The sequence below is a fragment of the Papilio polytes genome, unplaced genomic scaffold, assembly GCF_000836215.1.
Source record: "Papilio polytes unplaced genomic scaffold, Ppol_1.0 DF822067.1, whole genome shotgun sequence".
Taxonomy (NCBI): domain Eukaryota; kingdom Metazoa; phylum Arthropoda; class Insecta; order Lepidoptera; family Papilionidae; genus Papilio; species Papilio polytes.
Genome location: NW_013527137.1, coordinates 6,829,313 through 6,829,879, shown reverse-complemented (window position 1 = coordinate 6,829,879; position 567 = coordinate 6,829,313).

Here is a 567-nt window from a genome sequence, read left to right as displayed (position 1 = left end):
CGTGCTAGTAGCAATAAAGTAAGACAATATACGTAATGTGCTTCCTACTGGCATTGGACCTTGTATAGCTATTGTATGACCTTTCAGTCGATCGATTTGTTTATCATCGATACTGAATACAGACAAATACAATATGGCTTCCATTGAACACAATACTGCAACTAGCTATATACTGAAAATTATTTTTGAGAACATTCACTTTACATAACCAATTTACATAAATGTTTCCTAAGAGCTCAATGGATTTGAGGTATCTGTCTACCCAGTAAGGTATTTCATACATTTTTCTACCTTTTTCTATAACTATAGTAAATTGTGTGCATTGAAATATATTTTTTAATAAATCACGTTTACAGTGTCTAAATAATTTAGATTAGTTTGATTCATTTCAAATTAAGTAGGGATGCTTGTGTAAGCAGTCAGGAATCTTATCAATTTTCGATTTTTATTCTTATAGAAGTTGGAATCGATAGATTTATATAACTTATGAATTAAAGAAAAAACACTGTTTTCTCAAATTAATAATGACCATAACAAATAATGAGAGTAAATAAATGTTTATTACTA